The sequence below is a fragment of the Protopterus annectens genome, chromosome 1.part2 (assembly GCF_019279795.1).
Source record: "Protopterus annectens isolate FY-2018-M chromosome 1.part2, PAN1.0, whole genome shotgun sequence".
Taxonomy (NCBI): domain Eukaryota; kingdom Metazoa; phylum Chordata; order Ceratodontiformes; family Protopteridae; genus Protopterus; species Protopterus annectens.
This window is the reverse complement of record NC_056727.1, coordinates 964687060-964709420: the sequence shown is the minus strand read 5'-3', so window position 1 is coordinate 964709420 and position 22361 is coordinate 964687060. Positions and strand designations below refer to the sequence as shown.

The 22361-nt window shown below is 31.5% G+C and overlaps 1 protein-coding gene across 2 annotated transcripts in view; it reads right to left on the bottom strand.

Annotated features, from left to right (window-relative positions):
- The window catches only part of RNF19B (ring finger protein 19B), a 645200-nt gene that overhangs the window by 276930 nt on the left and 345909 nt on the right, over window positions 1–22361 (bottom strand). For both annotated transcript variants that reach the window (XM_044059923.1, XM_044059924.1), the window contains one exon: window positions 1380–1506. The gene's annotated coding sequence lies outside the window, so the exon portion shown is untranslated. Of the gene's footprint in view, window positions 1–1379; window positions 1507–22361 lie in introns of those variants that run through there.

Here is a 22361-nt window from a genome sequence, read left to right as displayed (position 1 = left end):
CAATCCACTGTGCACAGAAAAAGTCATCAGGGATCTGGGGACCCAAGTTGACAGTAGTCTTTCGTTTGACACTCATGTTGCTAAAGTAGTTAGGAAAACCTTCTATATCGCCCACCTGATCATGAAGGGATTCACATCTAGATCAAGGGAGGTCATCGTCCCCCTGTACTCATCACTCATTAGACCTATGATTGAGTACAATGCCCGTTCGAATGTATCTGACCAGACACCTGATGCAGCTTGAAAGGCCCCAAAAGTTCCTCACCAAAAGGATAAAGGGTCTCAAAAATATGTCTTATGCTGCCCGACTGAAAGAACTCCAGCTTTATTCAGTCTCATACCGCTTGCTCAGAGGTGACCTGTGCCTGACATATAAGGCCATGTCAAACCCAGATTTGATGAATATGCTTCACCTCAAAAATCTAGATCCCTCAGAACCACAAGGGCGGGAGACTTAAACCTTGACACGGTTATAAATAGAACATGCTGGAGGGACAGATTCATCACCCAGAGACTCCCTATGCTGTGGAACAAAATCCCGGTACATGTGAGGCAGAGCACCTCGCTGGCCTTGTTCAAGAGGAATCTTGACCAATGGATGGGAGATCGCAGATATACCCCAGGGATTACTTCAGTGTCACTGCTTGACAGAGGCACAGAAAAATGATAGGCATAGTTTTTATTCAAACTAAAGGGGTGGCGAAAGCCACATAACTATGGGCTAGGCTTATAAATGCCCTTGGGCAGATAGCCTAGTATGAACCTATGAACCTATGAACCTATGAAGAAGTTTATGAATGTGTTACCAAGTAAAGCCAGCTAGGCCTTATTTAGTATGTCTTCCAGAGTGCCATTTTACCATGACTACCATGTTTTGCTTGGCAGATTAGAGAGCTTGTCTAACATGGATGAGAGGTAGAGCAATATTCACCTATCTTAGTAAAGCATATTCATCCCTCAGACGAAAAGCTAGTTTTTTTGAATGACTCAGTGAACAGCTCAAGAGATATCTCTCTGGCAGGTGCCTTTGCCTCACAAATGGTGATGTCACCTACTAGAAGACCTGGATCAGAGCTGGAGGATACCAAGACCCAGTATTTGAGGTGATAGCAAAAATGCACAGTTCCCTCATGAAATCTCCAGATATTGATGAAGGCAAAACATAATCAACCATGGCCCTGCTCTGTTATCCATTAAAAAAGGGAAAGAAAACAAAAAACAAAAACAAAAAAAGAAAGACTGTACTCCATGCATCTTAGTGGAGATTCATTTCTTTTAAAGGCAAAACTAAAATATTTGTGGACAATGATTATTCTCATGCAGTTTTTAGTTTACTTAACAATTCATTACATGCAAGAAGATATCGACTCACTACTTACCTTATTTCAGAGAAGAAATTACAGTAACCAGAACTGGAAATTCCAGGTCACTCCAAAATGGTACAGGCAGATGTAGGAATCACTTAAAGACTGTCAGACTGATTTTTCACTTGGTAGCCATATCTTCCTACAAAAATGATTCACAAAATGTATTGACTTTCAAGCAATGATATTTATATCTTAAACACATCTGACACAATTATATGCTTTACAGACATCAAAAGAGCTTCTGAGGAGAGCAGTGAATTTTAGGAGCTCCATAAACTAGTATAATAATATAGGAAAATGTTATTATTTTCAAGTTTAAAATGTCAAAATTCTATAGATAAATTACTAAACTACATAAATATCAATGTTAGTGGAGATATACAAAAATTTTCCTGTCAAGCAACTTGGAGATATATTGAGTTATTGAATATGAACAACTCAATGAATTCTCATCCAGATGCTGCTTTGAAAAAAGAACTGCAATTGATGGCATCTACCTTACAGGAACTATCTTTGGAGATAGATGGCTTTAAAAATAACTTAGAAAACCTCAAATTAAATTTTCAGAAACAGACTGATACTCTTAAGGAACTATTACATCAACACCATACAAAAACAACAAATATAGAGACTTCTCTAAATAACATTGAAGGGAGACTCAAAGAGGAAGAATTCCAAAAAGAAGTTCTGCTTAAACAGAATACATGGCTGCTTAACAAAATAGATGACTTAGAAAACAGGGAAAGGAGAAACAACATAAGGATCTTTGGTCTGCCTGAAAACACTGAAGGAGAAGACATTATTTTATTCTTAACAACCTGGATTCCTGAATTTTTAGACTTGAAAGAGGGCCTTTCATTTGGAATTGAAAGGGTGCATAGAGCACTGAGGAAATCTGCTTCTAACTCAACAAATATGCCACCTAGATCCATAGTTATAAAATTTCTTTCATTTCGGGACAAGGAACTAATATTAAAATCTGCTTGGAGAAACTCACCTTTAAAATACAATCAAAGCCTGATAAGGTTTGACAATGATTATTCGTCCAGAATACTAGAACAAAGGAAAAAAGTCTGGCAAATAATAAAACTGTTGAAATAAAACAACATTAAAGCACAGCTGGCTTTTCCAGCCAAGATAAAAATATTTTTTGCCAATCAGATGAGAAACTTTAATGACTTAGAAGAAGCTACTATATTCATCAAAAACAACAGTGTCTATCCCAGAAGTAATGGAATGGATGGCCCCCTACTCTTAAAAGAATAAAATAAGCAAATCCTTAGACTGATGCTAGAAAGAAAAAAAAAATGATTCCAAGATACCTGTCCCAAAAAATAACTCTTACAACTACATCTGGTGGTGCTGCGGTAGCGTTGTTGCCTCACAGTTAGACGTTGCCCATTCGATTCTCAGTTAGAGCATCTTCTGTGCGGCGACATGCGTGAATGGGCATTCCTTCGTTGAAGTTTGTGCATTAGGCCCAGCAAGCCAGCACGTAAAACTCTACTGCCAATCATTAGCGGACCGGAGTTCAGCTGTGGTGACCCCTAACCGGGAAAAGCCAAAAGACACAAACAAACAAACAAACAAACAAACAAACAAACAAGCAAACAACTACATCTCTCAAAGTATCAACTGATATGGTACATCACTTGTAATCTCTTTTTATTTAAAAAAAGGAGGGTTTCTTAAACAACTAAGAAACAGTAATAATTTATTCAGAATGTTCAGAGTCAAATAATTCTTCACAAACAAAGGTAGGTCAAGATGGGTTACTATTTACATTATATATAAGCCAAGCAAAGCAACATATAATGCAAACATAGAAGTTTCTATTCCCCTACTTGAACTCACTGAATACTTATCTTGTTTATTTTTCATTGATTTTACTTATAATAATTTAAGTAATTAATTAATTCAAAAAGGTACCATTCATCAGAGTTCAGACTCAAATGCAACAAATTAGCATCTTATATAATAGTAGTAACAGTGGAGTGTTTTGAAACAAAATGCTGTCATGGAGACTAATGCCTTCTTCAGTTAAAGTATGATTTAGAAATGTCATGTATAGCCTAGTTAAATAATAGTAACAAGCTCTTAGTATACAAATGTCATCATTATTCTGTCTAAATATAGTTAATATCAATTATTGCAGGTATCACAGCTACGAGTGCTATTTGATTAATCTTGATATGGTGTGCGTGGATGCAGCTATGTCTGGCAGCTAGTACAGATGTCATTATTATTCTGTCTAAACATAGTTAATATCAATTATGGCAAGTATCATAGCTTTGAGTGCTGTTTCATCAATCCTGATATGGTGTACGTGGATGCAGCCATGTCTGGCAGCTGTTGTATGTTGCCGTTTTCATCTCCAGGAAGCTGTGGGTTGTGGCTTGTGATCGAGGTTTACTGATGCTTGTGTATTAGGAAGAAACATTTGGTGTTTTAGCCTGGATCCAGGGAAGGGGGTGGATAAAACTGTGATTTGGGATATTTTGGCAGAGAATAGTATGTTTATACATCTGCTAAGTGAGAGGTGGGAAGGCTGGAAGAATGTGTTATCTTTTGTTGTGGTGGCTTGTTGGGAGTTTGCTCTCCGTTCTTTTCCTAGCTGCTGCCTCGCTGAAAGAGAGGGAATATAGGCTTGAAGTTGCAATGAAGTGAAGCTTTGCTTCAGGTGCATCGTGAGCCTCTGGTATGCAGTACCCAGACACACTAACAGGAAACAGATGCACCCAGGTTGCTATGGTAATGGAGACAGAGTGACAATAATGCTTAATGACTCTGAGGAGCCTCTGAGATGATTCTCAGCAATGGAGTTTTTGGTTTTAAAGATATATATATATATATATATATATATATATATATATATGGTTCCCATTCAGAAGCCTGAAACATCATAAGCCTGAAAATCAAAATCCTGAAACCAAAAGCCTGAAAATTCAGAATCCTGAAAACTCAAAATCCTGAAAGCCCAAAATCCCGAAAGACCAAAATCTTGAAACTCAAAATCCTGAAAACACAAAATAGACATACTGATGTCATTGTGGCTTTGCTATTGTTAGCCCTGTGGTGTTAGGTCATGCGTTGGGGTCAGGTAAGTGTGCGGTTGGTTTTATTTTAGGGTTAGGCGGTTTAAGTGAGTTAGGGTTAGGGCAGGTTAGGCATGTATGCAATAGTGACAAATATTGGGGTTAGGGGTTTAAGTGAGTTAGGTTTAGGGCGCGGGTCAGGTGAGTGTGCGATAGTGACGGACCTTAGGGTTAGGGTTAGGGTCAGGGTCAGTTGGTAGATATTAGTGTCTTTATAGTGACATATTAGCATTATTTGTGTTTTCAGGATTTTGAGTTTCAGGATTTTGGTCTTTCAGGATTTTGGGCTTTCAGGATTTTGAGTTTTCAGGATTCTGAATTTTCAGGCTTTTGGTTTCAGGATTTTGATTTTCAGGCTTATGATGTTTCAGGCTTTTGAATGGGAACCATATATATATATATATATATATATATATATATATATATATATATATATATATACATAAACATAATAAAAGGGCTGTTTTAAACCACATGTACACATATTGATGGCCTCCCAACACTTTGTTTAGCTCATTAAGTTGATTCTTGATAAAAAAATAAAATAAATAAATAATAAGCGCAATTTTATATTTAAAATGTATTTTGGTCCAGACACATTAAGGACTTACATAAGAGTGGAAGTCTGAGTTATTGTGTAAGACTAAGAGCACTTGGTCTTGTGCAGTACCCTTTGCAATAGTCTGGGAGGTGAGCTTGCTCGGACGTGTTGGGCATTTGGGGATATCTGATTCTAGGGATGTTTGGGGTGGCTGGGAAGTGCTAGAGAGTCATCAGATTTCCTTTGTGGAAATATCTGTGGGAATGGAAGGTGTGTTGAGTGGTTTACTGGCAGAGTGGCCACTGTGTAGAACAGGCTGATAAAATGAAACAGGACAAATATTGGTTTGGATGTTTTAAGAACAGCCTGAAAACACACCACATGAAGTAGTGAATGGTATTCAGACAAAACTGGATGGGCATTGTTGCCCATTCTTGAATTACTGATGTGTGTGTATATAAGGATGGAAATATATTTATAACAAATAAGAAACTAGAAGGGTCTCATAATTTAAAGTATATGGACTGTATAAACATGCTTAGAAGGAGCTAATAATAAGAATAAGCATTACAGCTTGTGGTCTCTCAAATAACTAAGCAACAGCCAAAAAAAAAAAAAAAACACACACATGAAATAGTTATGTAATGTATGATTTTAGTAAATCTAGATATAAAATATATAATCGTCATATAAGATCAAGCAGTCTGCTGAATTTAGATATTAAAGACAGGATTTAATAACATGGGCTTGTGTATAATAACACTACTGTCTTAACTTTTCATAAATGACATACACTACATTGAATATCAAGGGGACGCATGAAGATTTTCTTATATACGTAAATATGCATAACAAGTCATGTAATTCCTTTAACCTGAATTGTAGTTTTTGTAACTCATCTTGACCATATATAATACTTAAGCAGTCACCAAGCTAACTAATGTTTTATACATGACATCAAACTGACAAAGTTGTTTAAGAGAAACAATAGAAACCTGAACTTGAAATGTCACAGAATGTAACAATTATATTCTGAACAAATATTATTAAATTGACAAGAGACACTCAGTTTAATAACATGGGCTTGTGTATAATAACACTACTGTTTTAACTTGTCATAAATGAGATCCACAATATTGAACATCAAGGGGAAGCATGATGATTTTCTCATATAAGTAAATGTGCATAACAAGTCATATAGTTGCTTTAACTTGAATTGTGGTTTTGTAACCCATCTTGACCATACATAATATTTAAGCTGTTTCCAAGGTAACTAATGTTTTATACATGACATCAAACTGACAAAGTTGTTCAAGGGAAACAATAGAAGCCTGAACTTGAAATGTCACAGAATGTAACAATTATATTCTGAACAAATAGTATTAAATTGACAAGAGACACTCAGTTTAATAACATGGGCTTGTGTATAATACCACTACCATTTTAACTTGTATTAAATGAGATACACAATATTGAACATCAAGGGGAAGCATGACGATTTTCTCATATAAGTAAACATGCATAACAAGTCATATAATTGCTTTAACTTGAATTGTGGTTTTGTAACCCATCTTGACCATACATACTACTTAAGCTGTTTCCAAGGTAACTAATGTTTTATACATGACATCAAACTGACAAAGTTGTTCAAGGGAAACAATAGAAGCCTGAACTAGGAATGTCACATAATGTAACAATCACATTCTGAACAAATAGTATTAAATTGACAATAATCACTCAGTTTAACCTTTGCTGATTATACAAACTAGAATGCTGCCATTTAAATCTAAAAACGTTCAGTATATGCCATAAAATGGCAATTTATAAATATGGAAAGGGAACTTGTAATTATTAATCACAATAAGTAATTTTTTTTTGTTTTTAACCTATAAATTTACTAATTTTATAGTAAGAAATGACAGATATGAAAATCCTTATGTGTAGGAAATGGAGGAAGAGAGATGCACTGCTAATTAAAATGCACTAACTTTCATCAATGTTCACATAAAACAAACATGATGCTTTAAGTAAGTTAGCAACAAAATGATTACTTAAATGCTGGCAAACGATGAAATGTAACTTCTGATATATCCAGTAAAATACATTGTATTGTAAACATTAAGTATAAATATTATTACCATCTATTTATATTAAGTAATAAGTTTTGAAAGACTTCATCAATAAGGGATAATATGTTAAATAACTGTGTGGTATAATCTTTTACTGAGGTTTTATATATGATACATCCTAATTTATTATGATTGAATTGCTTGTCATCTATCTTGCATATAAATATTAATCGCTTATACAATAAGTAGACATTTATATTGTTTTAGAATTCTGTCTAATCTACAATAGTACTATATCTGTTCAAAATAATATAAATAGTGCTTATTCCTATTACAAATATTCTCCATATGATAATTCAATTTATGGAGCTCAGATGTTCTGGATTCTCAAGGTATGAATAATAATCTGATGGACTTAGTTTATCCATCAGAGTAGGAATGATTTTCATTCCATGGCTAGTGTGGATCTTAGTTTTGTTAACATTTATTAATTTAAATTTATTTCACAAAAACATTTTTAGTATTCCTGACCAAAACATTACCTTATTGGTAAACACTCAAAGTATAAAACTGATAATTTCCTTTTAAAGCTCAAACATATACTTTATAGTTATCAGAGGAAAACGTTTAATAGCCACAATAAAACAAAAAAATGCATAGTCTAAATAACCTAGGCTTTAACTTTATTATCATTAAATACCAATGGCTTAAATAATCATAGCAAGAGATAAAATCTACTGAAATATTTAAAATTGAACAAAGCACAAATTGCCTTCCTTCAAGAAACTCATTTCAAAACAAATGACAATTACAAATTGAATCCTAAGGAATATATGATGTTGGCACAATCCACTTATAAGACAAAGTCAAAAGGGGTAACAATTTTATGGAAAACAAATGTGATTAACTCAGAAATCATTTATAAATATGAAGATAAAGAAGGCCATATGATATTAGTAATAGTTAAATATAAAAACAGAATATGGACCCTAGCCAATCTGTACTGGTTCCCAGGCATTGGAACATGAACTGTTAAAAAAACACTTGGATTTCATTTCCAATAATTATAATGGCAACTTAATATTAGGAGGAGATTTTAACTGTATGTTTAATATTTCTGAAACTACAAACAAAAGACCACTGCATACATCTACTGTATCAAAAGCTTTAAACAAGTGGGTAGAATAATTTCATCTTGTAGATACTTTCAAATTTAAAGAAGATAAATAGTTGTTGTTTCCCCATCAAGATCACAGACTTGGTACCCAAACTAGAATAGATAAAATATTTACTGTCCATGACTTACACTCTAAAATCATTAATTTCTCAATCACTCCCTGCCCCTTTTCAGACCACAATTCATTGATAGTAAAACTTCAAAATGGGTACAAACCATTAATCTTTAACTCCAGAATTCCAGCATATGTAACTAAAATAACCCTGGTTATTATCTGAATTACAGTTCTTCTTAGATATTAATTATACCACAGAGATAAATAAAATAATGATATGGGACTCATTAAATGCTTACATATATGGTAAAACCCTTACTTGGTATAAAAAAAATCAGAGAATGGGATTCTGAATTATTAGATCTACAATCCAAACATTTGTCAGTAAAAGCTGAAAAAAATCAAAATCATTTGGAGATGAAAAAGAAAGTAGAAGTACTAAACAATAAATACAGTGAAATTCTAACACATAAAACTAGTTTAGCTTTAGAAAAACTAAACATTAATACCTTGGCCACTTCTCTCAAATATCTACATAATTTATCCACAAGAATCAAAATACAATCAAAAGCTAATAACATTAAAAGTATCTTCCATGAAAAGAAAGGGAAAAATGTCTTGGATATAGGTGACATTCTTGATGCCTATAGTAATCACCATATGGCACATTTCCAAAAAGAAAATATACATATTGACCAACTAAATCTAGATGAAAAATGTTCTAATATAAAATAAATACCAAAAAATTAAAACTAGATCTGCAAGCACCCATATCCTACAAAGAAATTACAGATACAATAAAAGAGGGTAAAAATAATAAAGCTCCAGGTATAGATGGCATAATTATGGAAATATATAAACGTTTTCCTTCAAAGATACTATCCCTCTTCCATAAAACTCTATTAGAAATTCAGTCACAAGCTCTAATACCACCCTCTAGGAGATATTCCTTAATCACACCAATCCTAAAGGAAAACAAATCCCCAAACCTCTGCACCTCATATAGAACTATATCATTATTAAATAATGACTATAAGATATTTATGACAATATTAACTAACAGAATGAAAATACCACTATCCAAAACAATAAATAATGATCAAAATGGATTTATATAGGAGGAGGCGGAGCCTAATGCCTAACTGAAAGCAGCAAATTTTTGAGCTCCTCATATTCCTACTAGAAATAACAGGAAAATTTTATTATTATTAAATGATTTTTGATAAATCTTATATGTGAAACTATTAACAATAGAATCACCAATTTTGAAGAAGAAAATCCGAAATTTTCCTGTCAAAAAAACCTGAAGACTAACTAAGCTGTCTAGTAATGAGCAACTCCAAGAATTCTCACTCAGACTCTACTCTGAAGAGAGAAATCCAACTGATTTCAGCTACCCTTCAAGACTTATCTCTGAAGATGGACAGGTTTACTGAAAACCTAGAAAACCTTAAAGAAAGTTGCCAAAAGCAAACTGAAGTTTTTAAGGAAATTCTGCAGCAGCACCAACTAAAAATATCAGACACTGAAACATCTCTAAATGATATTGATGGAAGGCTAAAAGAAGAAGAGCTTCATAGTGAATTTCTATTACAACAGAATACTTGGCTAATAAACAAAATAGATGATATGGAGAATAGGGAAAGAAGAACAAACATAAGAATTTTTGGAGTCCCAGAGAAGATCGAAGGGGAAGACATCATTTCATTCTTGAATTCATGGTTACCTGAAATCTTAGGGCTGAAAGAAGGCTTGTCTTATGGAATCAAAAGAGCACACAGAGCCATCGGAAAACCACTTTCTGCCTCAACTAAATCATTTCCAAGATCTATAGTGGTTAAATTTCTGTCATTTATGGACAAAGAACTGATATTGAGATCTGCATGGAGAAAAAGTCCAGTCATTTACAAGCAATCCCAAATAAGATTTGATAATGACTATTCACCAAGACTCTTGGAACTAAGAAAGAAAACTTGGCCCTTAGTGAAATTCTTAAAACAAAATAAAATAAAGGCACAGCTTGCATATCCTGCCAAAATTAGAATTCAACATAGTAATGACATGAGATCTTTCAACACCATCAAAGAAGCCACTTCCTTCATTAAAAACAACAATATAATCTTACTACCAGAAGAAATGGATTGGTCAAATTCAACCTCCCTAAAGAGAACCTCGGGAAAAAATACTTGGACTGATGTGAGGAAAAAAAAACAAAAAAACTGATGTTAAGAACATTGATGATAGAATTTCTCTCAAAGCATTAACCAAGGTATGATTCCTATACATAGCCCTAATTTCATTACACTTTAGACACATAATTAGTTTTCTCTTTTTTTTTTCTTTATTTAGAAAGTATCACAATCTGTATGTTAACATAATAATATGGTAGTGGTTTGGATGGAATTTTTTGGTGCTTGAGTTATGTGTTTTTTTTTTTTTGCTTCCTTTAGTTAAATTCTCACATGAGTATTAGCATTTAAATGAAAGGCCACTATTATTATAAAGTTATTAACATAATGATTAATAGTTACTGTACAAAAATTTTAATAAATTAAATCCAATTCTTTATAGTGTGTCTTAAAAGAGCATTCCTTGAACTTTTCTTCATGAATATGTGAAAACGTTGTATAGAGTAGGAAGGAAGAGGATGGGAAGGAAAAAAGGCAAAAAATCGCCTTCTAGCGTTTCAAAATTCTAACTACCCGTTGGAGACTAATACTGTTTTAAAATATACCCTCGAGCTCTCTAGTCAGTTTATTTTCCTCATATCTTCACTAACATTGTTCAGCATTCCATTGTAAGATAAGAAGCATGCCAGTAAGCTGAGGCTCGTAGAACACTTCATTAGTTTGCGAGTGGTGTGCTTTGCGCACTTCCGCAGAGACTTTCTTGTCAGTTAGAACATATAAAGAAAAAGCGAACTGCGATCTGAGTTTTCAGCCCCTTTATGGTTGAACCTGTTCTGCAGAAGCTGAGTAGATTAAAAATTGAGTTGATTTTAGTAAAGTATGAACAGGTAAATGTATTATGCATAAGAAAAAAGTATGCTACACATGTTTAAAAAAAAAAAAAAAAGCCCATTTAATTACTGTCTTCTTGTTGGAAAACGCCACATATCTGTTTATCTGTTTCTCATGGGGACAATTTAATTTCCTTTTCAGTTCAATAATCTAGAGCAAGCTAATTGATGAGAGCTCTATTAGTTATGGCAGTTAGTGCTAATTTAAGTAATGACTGAATCTGCTTTTGTTTGTAACCTATTCTGCATGTATTTAGTAAATAATATTAGTATTGTGAACTGTACAATGGACTAGCATTAACCTGCAGTAATGTGGAACTGATTTTGGTATTTTGGCGAAATTTCACTTACATTGGCCCTAAAATCGGACTAGTAAAAGAGCAATAATATAAAATAAAGCTATAATCAGAACATCCTGCAATTGAGAAACATGTAAATTTACATAACAATATGTGCTATGTGCATTCTCTGCAGTTATAAGTGCTGTGCTAACTTCTGTGTACAAAATGTATTATTTTTGATAAAAGCACAATCCGCTGTATTTATCCACCACCTTAACAGTTACTAGGTACACCAGTATACCATAAATACTCATAGTGGTTCCTAATGGTACAGTAATATCAACAGTATACCTTTCTTTACACGTCAGAGCCTGGGGAAAAAATAAATAAATAAATAAGAAAGGAAATATTGTTGGGTCAAATGTAATTTATGTGCATACTATACATCTTTGGGAAACAGCATGACACATTCATGAGCTGCTGTTATAATGTTTTGGGGAAATGTTTACATAAACAGTACACTATGTATGTGTTTGGGTCTCTCTTCGTTTGTTGAGCTTGTGTTTTACTGAGTGTTAGATGGTTGGGACTGACTTGTTGAAAGTACGAGATTTGGCTTTCACTTATTGGAAACAGTTACTGTGTTACGTATGGTGCGAGAAGGTAAAGTGCAAGTATATAGCAATAACATACTTCCTCACACCATACTCAATCTAAGTGTTAGCAGATCTCATGCTAGGTATAGAAATAAACAGGATATAGTCAACCATTACACAGCACTTTAGATTTAACTGGAGTCTGCACCTCAGTAACGATCAGAAAATCTATCCTTGTTTCACTGTAAGGCAATCTTAGAGTTGCTATATATAATTGCTTTAGTTTTTATACAAAATACTAGAGAATGTCAGTAGCTTTAAAATAGTAGGTTTATTAGTGTTTAGTTATTTAACGGGTTGGGGGTTTGAGGTGCTATTACCCTCAGCGTAGTGTTCTTGACTGTTTTGGCATTGGGTGGGACATGGGTTCGATAAATGAGGTGAGACCCATGTATTCATAGATTCTCTGTGACATGTACATATTATTTCAAATCATTAACTGTATTAAGGTGTATTCAACAAGTAGTGGACAATCTTTAGACCTGTTATTGAATATTTAACAACCTTGAGTCTGAAATATTTTGTATTCCCATTACACTCCCAAAGAAATTTCATAAATGATATAGTTAAATGATATAGGTATTCTCCACTAATTGCTGTAAGATTTAGTGATAAGAATTAAGAATATTCATTCACAATATTCACTCATCTTTCGATGGTCCACTTGTTCTACTAATAAGGTTAATAAGGTTAGTGAGTAGACATCTCCCAGACATAACAAGGTACTAACCCTTTCAAGAGTGCACAAACAAAATCCCTATTATATTGCACACACTTTTAGGTAACCCAATAAGATTATTTAATATATATGTGTGTTTATATGTGAATATGTCTTTTTGTAGGTATAGGTGTATATTTATACATATGTACACAGAGAGGATATACAGAATTTACTTAGAATAGGAACCAAGAAAGAATTAAAACAGAGGACTAATCACTATAAGACAGTAATACTATCTGCCGCATTAATAACCTGTTCTAAACGTGACGTTCATATAAAATAAATGCAAATAAAATCCAAATGTATATATTATTATACATTTTATCTGTGGAAGGGGAAGGTCACCTGACATACTTCATGAAACATAACCACATTTATGGAGGGCAAATGGTTAAAAATAAATAAATAAATAAATAAATAAATAAATAAATAAGTATAAAAATAATATAAGCAGAAGTATTTACACCAGCTGTAATAGACATCTAGATAGAACATTCATTAAAAAAGTAACATTAACTCTAGTATTAGTACAAACTTCAAGTAAAAGATTAATTACTTTATTGAGTGGATTTTTCAAGGAACATAGTTCTAATGCATGATATACTCTTTCATCAAATATAAATATTTTAAAATATCTTCAGGATCCAATAAATGGAGCTCAACCTTGAACATCTTTTTCCATGCGATTGTCGACATTGAGGGAAAAATCTGTTTGATCTTATCAGATCAATCAGATTAGAAGTGCTGTGCACTTCATGTTTGTGGAATTATGTAGTAAAGTTATTATTCAGTCAATTAAAGTATGTTGTTACAATATTTTTCACTTTTTATTTTTTTCAGTGGCCCAAATTGAAACATTTGTTAAACTATCAAAGAAACAGTTTTGTTCATTTCAGTTTTCTTCTTAGAGAAAAGAAGGGAAAATTAATATATATGCTCTCACAGGTCCTCACAAATATTAGTTCTTTACCAACGTATTCTTCCAAAATCATAATATAATATTCTATAGAAATGACAGACATAACATTGTTGTCTTTAAATATCAATGGCTTAAATAATACTATAAAAAGATCAAATTTATTACGATATCTAAAATTACAAAGAACACAAGTTATATTTCTACAGGAATCCCACTTTAAAACTGATGACAACTTTACTTGGATACCTAATAACTACTTAATTCTCTCCCACTCCTCATATAAAAAAAAACTAGAGGAGCTTTAATTTTATGGAAGAAAAGTGTAACTAACCCTCAAATTATTTACAACTACGAAGATAAAGGAGGGTTACTTTCAATTGTAATAATAAAATTTCAGAATAGAATTTGGACACTGGTAAATGTATATTGGATTCCTGGAATAGGACCATCTACAGTTAAAAAGCAAATAGATCTAATTAATAGGGTAAATAAAGGTATTCTAGTAGTAGGAGGAGACTTTAACTGTATTCTAGATAGCTCTGAGACAACCAACAAAAGGAACCTACGTCTCTCTTTCACAGGTAAATACCTTAAGAAATGGACAGAAAACTTAAAATTAATTGATACATTTAATTTCAAAGAATCTAATTCATTATTATACTCACATAGTGATTATCGTTTTAATACTAAAACAAGAATAGATAAAATTTTTATATCTCCAGACTTAAATAGGAAGATAATAAAATTTTCTATCATTCCATGCCCACTCTCTGATCATAATGCCCTAATCCTTAAATTACAAATAGATTTTAAAAGACTAAATTTTGCCTCAACAATACCAGCTTACATTACTAAATTAAAACAATTTAAACCATGGCTAGACTCAGAAATTCAATATGTTTTAGAAATAAATTCTACTGATGATCTAAATAATATAATAATATGGGATACCTTAAAGGCCTTCTTATATGGTAGGATTATATCTTGGTTCAAAAACAAAACAAAAGAATGGGAGTCAGAATTGCACAGCATTCAAAAACAAATAACAGAAATTAATGCAAACACTTCTGATGTAAAGAATTCCCAGGTAAAAAAAAAAGAAATTGAAGATTTAAATAAAAAATATAATGAAATTCTAACTCATAAGACAAATTTGGCATTGGAAAAACTAAAATTTAGTTCACTCTCAACATCTCCAAAACACTTACATAACTTAGCAATGAGAATAAAAAAGCAAAATATAGAAAACAATATTACAAATATTATACATGAAGGAAAAGGTAATAAAAAAGTATCAGACATAAATGATATCCTAGAAGCTTTTAAATTTCATTATACTAATCATTTTGGAAACAATAAAAACAAAACTATTTTAATAGATTCAAAAATTAGCAATCCTATAATAAAAAAATTACCTGAAAAATTAAAAATTGATATTGAAAAACACATTTCCCTCAAGGAAATAAATGACAAAATTAAAGAGAGTAAAAACAATAAATCCCCGGGAATAGATGGAATAATAATGGAATTATACAAGATATTCCCAAATTCTGCAATTTCTTTACTTCATAAGACTCTAAATGAAATTCAAGCTCAAAACATAATTCCACCATCCTGGCGGTATTCATTAATTACTCCAATAAAAAAGAGAACAAGGACTCCTCCCATTGCAGCTCTTATAGACCGATTTCTCTACTTAATAATGATTACAAAATGTTTATGTCTATATTAGTCAATAGAATTAAAAAATCCTTGACTCAAATCATAAATGATGACCAAACAGGTTTCATCTATGGCAGACATGCTTATGATAATATACAAAGAATCCTAACCATTATTGAAATATTAAATAGAGATAATATAGAGGCTCTCATAATCACACTAGATATAGAAAAAGAATTTGATTCAGTGAATTGGGACTACTTATTTAGAATTTTAGAACTTTTTGAGTTTCCCCTAAATTTTATTAATTTGATAAAGAATATATATAAAGATAATTTGGCCTATGTAAAATTAGGTCCATTTACATCAGAAGCTTTCAAAATAACTAAAGGCACTAAACAAGGTTGTCCTATGTCTCCCATTCTATTTGCCTTATCAATAGAGCTATTTGCAATTACAATATGTAGAGACTCAAAAATTGAAGGTTTAAATATTCACAATAAATTTAACTCCAAGGTTATGTTGTTTGCCGATGATATACTACTAACTTTATCACCAAATAATGAATCTCTTCAAGAATTAGAAATGCAAGTGGAAAATTTTTTTCTAATTTCTGGCCTTAGTTTTAATAAATCTAAATCAAAGCATATTTTACTTAACAGAAAGGGGGACTTTCACTTGAGTAGATACCATATACTTGGAGAAAAAGCCTCTTCTTTAGAATATTTAGGAATTATTATATCTGATAAAATAGATGCTACTCTGACTCTAAACTATAATAAAGTTTTAAACTCAATACAAACACGTACGGAAAACTGGAATAAATTAAATCTAAAATTTGAGGACAGATTGCAGCTAATAAAAATGATTCTTCTACCACAAATAAATTATATTGCACTAGCAATACCTATAATTCCAAATAAAAAATACTAAAAGAAATTCACAAAAGCTTATTATGTTTTCTTTGGTATCCAAAAAGGAATAGAATTGCTTTTTCTCATCATATTAGACCATGGGAATTAGGGGGAATTAATTTTCCAGACATAGAGACGTATATCAAAGCCTCCATTTTTAAACTAGTATTAAACTGGGTAAATCCAAATTTCTCTTCTGCTTGGAAATCTCTGCATATGATTATTTTTTTAAATGAAAACAAAATAATAAAAAATGCATCCCACTATAACCACAAAAATATATTTTGGCATATATTATGTATTAATCTTCAAAACAATATAACAAAACCCACCAATCTATCATATTTAAATAATATTTATAATCTATTCAGATCCTTTATAAACTCAAATCCTGACATAAAAGTATGGTTTGAACTGTTATTACCATTTAATACATCAAAGAAATTTAAAAAGAAAATTCATGATAACACCATCATTAATTGGGAATCCAACAATCTCATATGCTGGGCTCAATGCATAAGTAACCTTAAAACATTAACTAGTCAACAAGTTACAAATGAATTTAATATAACGAGTGTAGACAGGATAAGTCTCCAGAAAATTTTACTCTACTCCAAAAATTTATGCAAAATTATTAATGATTCGTCCTTCAAGTCTAAGCCAAAATTCATAAACTATATTCAAGAATTGATTTATGATAACCATAACTGGCCAAATTCAACATCTAAATTATACAAGATTTTAATAGTTTACAAGACTAAAATAGATCAAAACACTTGGAATTTTATATCTAGAGGTTTATCAACAAGTCTATCAAAGGATTGTAAAAATAACCTACTATACTCCATTAAACTAACTTCTAATACTCAAACATGGCGAATCTTCACCTGGAAATTTTTACATAGAGCCTTTTATACTCCAAATAAAATAGCTAAATTCAACTCAACTCAAAATGTTATTTGTTGGAGATGCTCTTTAAGCTGTGAAGCAGATTGGTTTCATATATTTTATGATTGCGTTAAAACGTTTTGGGAGAAAATTGGAAATTTTCTTCAAGCTATTTATAATGATACATTTGTCTTAACAAAATCGTTAATTTTTTTGAATATAGATGAACTAGTAGTTATGAATAGAAGAGATCAATATCTTTTATGGACTATCCTGGCAGTAGCCAGAAAGTGTATCACAAGGAAATGGAAATCTACAACTACTCCATGTTTTGAAGACTTTCTATTTCTACTTAAGGAGACTGCACGAAAAGAGATAAAAGTCAAGGAAGAAAGAATTTTCCCCAGAAAATGGTCAGACAACCCCTGGAACAAAATACTTACACTCATAGAAGTAACACAATTGGACATAATCTCCATCATATGAGTTCAAAGAGATATAGACTTTGGTGGACTTTTTTTCCTCTTCTTCTCTCGATTTTTTATTAATTATTATTGTTTTATTTTCTTCTTTGGGTCACTTGTAAATATTGTAAATAGTGTTATTGTTCCTTTCATTATTATTGAATTGTAATCTAAATTTACTGTTTTTTTTTTTTTTTCCAAAAAACAAAATAAAAATTTGTTGAGTAAAAAAAAAAAAATGGATTTATATATCATAGACACACACATGACAATATTAAATGAATAATTTCTCTTATAGATTATGTTAATAAAGAAAATAAAGAAACACTCATAATTGGCTTAGACATAGAGAAAGCCTTTGATTCCCTAAATATGGATTATTTATTCAAATTCCTAATATTTGAATTCCTGCATCCTTTGTTCATATCCTAAAGAATATATATATATATATATATATATATATATATATACACACAAATAATTTAGCGTGTGCCAAGTTAGGTCCTTTTACCTCTGAATCTATACATATAACAAAAGGCACTAAACAAGGATGTCTCATGTCACCGATTCTATTTTCTCTGGCTATTGAAATATTGGCAGTTTCAATTCATAACAATATAAAAATCAAAGGAATAGCTATTTATGAACAATACAATTCTAAAGTAATGCTATTTGCTGATGATATATTACTAACATTATCTAATACAAAAAAGACATTAGAAGAATTAGATATATTAATTGACACATTTCACATGACTTCAGGACTCCATTTCAATAAATCAAAATCAACATTTTTATTCTTAAATAAAAAAAAGAACTGCAGACTAAGGAGGAATCACATGATAGGGAAAAAGAATCTACCTTAACATATCTAGGAATTGAGTTATGTAAGGATAATAATGATTTAGTCTAAAAAAACTACAATATCATCAACACAATTAAAATCTCTGTGGAAAAATGGAACAAAATAATATTAACATTTGAAGATAGACTACAGTTAATAAAAATGGTTTTACTGCCCAAGATCCTATATATAGCATTGGCAATACAGCTGTTACCAGAAAGGAATATACTTAAAGAAATAAATTCATGCCTAATAAAATTTTTATGGTTTCCCAAAAGAAACAGAATAGCTTTAATACATCATATCAGACCATGGAAACAGGGAGAATTAAACTTTCCTGATATAGAAACATATATAAAAGCATAAATATCTACAACAATCTCGGATTGGATAAGTTCAAATTACTCTACAAATTGGAAATAATTACTTAACTGTACTATCAATAAATTAATTTGATTTACAAAAAAATAAAAATAACAGATAAAAACAATTTGCCATGGCACATATGATGTATTATTATGCAATATAACATAACTAAGCCCACTAAAACTCGCATGATTAATTATTACATTGACTCTTTTAGGAAAATTATTAATGCAAATATAGATTTAAAAATCTGGTTATCTTTTAACACCATATATAGTCACAAAGAACTTTCCACATGAAATATATAGAGAAATTATTAATTCCTGGAAACAGAAAGGATTTGTTTGTTGGCTCCAATGTATCAAAGAACTAAAAGTTTTAGATATGCAAATAATAAAAACAACATACAAAATTCCACAATAGGACCAGCTAACTTTACAGAGTATTCTGTCATATTTGCAAGATTTAAGTAGAATAATTAACAATTCTTTATCTAAAGAAATACCTATATTTACGAAATACATATATGAAATCATATATAATGACTTTGACATGGGCAACAATATTTCAAAATTTTACAAAATATTGATAAACTATAAAACAACACACAAAACCTCATATTGGAAATATATAACAAAAGGACACTCAATACAGTTAACTGAAGATATTAAAACAAATATCTTATTATCGATAAAATATATATCCTTTACACAGTACTGGAAAGTTTTTAATTGGAAATGCTTGCACAGAGCATTCTTAACCCCAGACAGAATCAGTAAAACTAGTTCTTCCATAAAAGGAATATGTTGGAGATGTGAGCAAGTACACAATGCAGATTGGAACCACGTTTTCTTTTGTGTTAAAATTAAACCATTTTCGAATGGTATTAATAACTTTTTACACGCTTTATTTAATGAATCATTTTATTTAATTAAAGCTCTTGTATTATTAAATATGAATGAAGATCCTCATTTGAATAGGTCAAACATGTATCTAGTATGGACTATACTTGCAGTTTCAAGGAAGCGTATAACAAGAAGATGGAATACAAACACAATACCAACTTTGGAAGAGTTCTACAGCCTACTGAAGACCACAGCATTACTGGAAATTAAAAGTAAAGAACTAAGAATTGATCCAAAGCCATTTATCAACAACCCTTGGGGAAAAGTCTTATCATTGATTGACACTATACAACAATTGATCAGACACTCTGATAATGGATTTGACATAATTATAAATTAACTGTATATATTACGATCTGTTATAGTGTCAGGCTAATGTAAACAGTGTACATAGTTATTTAAGATGTTATGCATAAATACTATGGAATTCATTCAAATGTATTTGAAAAATAAAAAAAAATTTGAGAAAAAAAAGAGCTTCTGACTTGGTAAAGCATCGACTTCTCCTTCAACATCATTCAAGCATTGGATTAACCAGTGAAGTTATAACTTGACATATCTGGTTTGCCAACTGTCTTTCTAATAGATCTGTTCAGGTTCTTTATGAAAACTCTCTTTCCTCTTTAACATTTCTATGATCAAGCAACCCACATGGATCCATCCTTAGCCCTGTCTGATTCGATCATTTCAGTAATGACCTTTCATCTGATTGTGTGCCATTGATTTTATATATTTAATTTTGAATTTGTTAACCAGGGTAGAGCACTGATCCCAATTGGATCCATTTCAGTCTCAACCCAGGGAAAGCACAATAGTTACATTATATACAGAGTTAATGACAAAATGCAATATATACATATATAATATACAAAGTGAATATCATAGTTGACTTGAGGAATAAAGGCAATAGATAAATGGCATTATATATATAGGGTGAGTGAAAAAACATAATATATACATGTATTACATAGAGGGTAGAAATCAGAGTTGGTATGCTGAAAGAAATATAATCAAATATAGAGTCAGTAAGGTATATAGGTGGAAGAAGAGAATGACGATGTTAAGTTATATGACCAGAAAGATAACAGTTGCATTTTCCTAGAGTCTTGAAATGTGCTTTTATTTATGAATGGAAAATGGGGTAAGAGGAATGATCATTAAGATCATCTTCTCAGTCAAAATAGTACCTTGCAAAATTCAGTCAGAGTTCTAGTAACTAGCTTCATAATAACAAATGCATGGATAATTATCTAAAACAAAACAATGATAAATACATCTTCTTCCTGCTCCTCCCACCTGCACGTTGTTAACAGTGATGAGCTGACATAATAACATACTTACAAATCAATGATCACACTGAGGAAATTCTTAAAATAACTCCAAGTTGACCACTATCTAATTAATCTTCTAAATAATTAACAATTTAAATGTATTGATAAAACATTTTATAGACACATAACCTAGCATAAGAGGATTAGCAATTATACAATGATGGCTCATTTGTATTAAAAAATGAGCACACTGATTGGACAGACCAATCAGCATGCCTGTTGTAAATCAAGCATATACCAAAAGAAAAAAGTTCAGCCGCTGAAATGTAATTGAGCAGCCAGACTTTCTTTCAGAATATGCTGAGGGACAGAACAAAATAGAAGAAAAATTTGATACATTCTCAAAAATAAAGAAACAGGAACGTACCTGATTTTCTGATTTTCCTCCTGTTTCTGCACTGTCACACTGTCACTTATAAAATCACAACAGGAAATTTAAAAAAAAACAGCAACAGAGATTTTCCTTTCTCCATTGTTTCTCCTGTACTGCACTGACATGTTGAAAACACATGTTTATTACATCAGTAAAGAAGGAAAAATGCAGAGGAATACTTCATCGCTCTTATGCAAAGACATTATTTAAGAAAATAATGCAATTTCTTCTTAAATAATGTCATTGTATAATAGCAATAGTCTGTGACTGAGTGGGTATATCAGGATTTGCCCATGGTTGACTTTGTTTAATCACTTGGGCTTTGCCCTTGGGATCAAACCATGCCATCTGTGGGTAAACCCTGATAGACCCATAACCAGTCATGGGTTATTGCTTAAATATTTGATGTTGCAGCATTTTCAAATACTGAATGTTATATGTGATGTAAACTTTATTAAAAAAATCTATATCTCTAAGCAGTTTGATTTTAAAAGCATTGTTAGTAATATTATGTGATGTAAATGTTGTTTTATTTAAAAAAAATCAGTTTTGTCTGTGAATTGTTTAGAGGAAAAATTCCTTCATGTTGTATTAATGGATCATTACAATACCAATTATGGGATGTATTCTTCTATAAAAGGAGGGATTTTCTACGCGATTGTAGATTAATTACTGTCCCAAGAGGTGGAGCCACATACCTGGAGAGGGATTCTC